Genomic DNA, 394 nt, shown 5'->3' with positions numbered 1-394 from the left:
CTAACCAGAGAAGTGAAAGACCTTTACAATGAAAACTAAAAAACACTGCTCAAAGAAATCCAAGAAGACACAAACAAATGGAAAAATATTCCATGCTCATGGATAGGAAGAATCAACATTGTTAAAATATCCATCCTACCAAAGGCAATCTACAGATTCAATGCAATACCCATTAAATTATCAACATCATTCTTCTCAGACCTGGAAATGACAATACAGAAATACAATATCAGATTCAGTTTGCCCTTACCTGTCCTTCTTGGTACTTACTGGTTTTTTTTTAAAAAAAAGTTTCCAAGCCGGACTCGGTGGCTCAGCCTGTAATTCCGCGCCTTTGGGAGGTTGAGGTGAGTGGATTGCCTGAGCCCACGGGTTCGAGACCCGCCTGGGCAGC

The sequence above is a fragment of the Carlito syrichta genome, unplaced genomic scaffold, assembly GCF_000164805.1.
Source record: "Carlito syrichta isolate Samal-C Ts95f unplaced genomic scaffold, Tarsius_syrichta-2.0.1 Scaffold303349, whole genome shotgun sequence".
Taxonomy (NCBI): domain Eukaryota; kingdom Metazoa; phylum Chordata; class Mammalia; order Primates; family Tarsiidae; genus Carlito; species Carlito syrichta.
The sequence above is the reverse complement of the archived record's forward strand: the minus strand, read 5'-3'. Positions refer to the sequence as shown.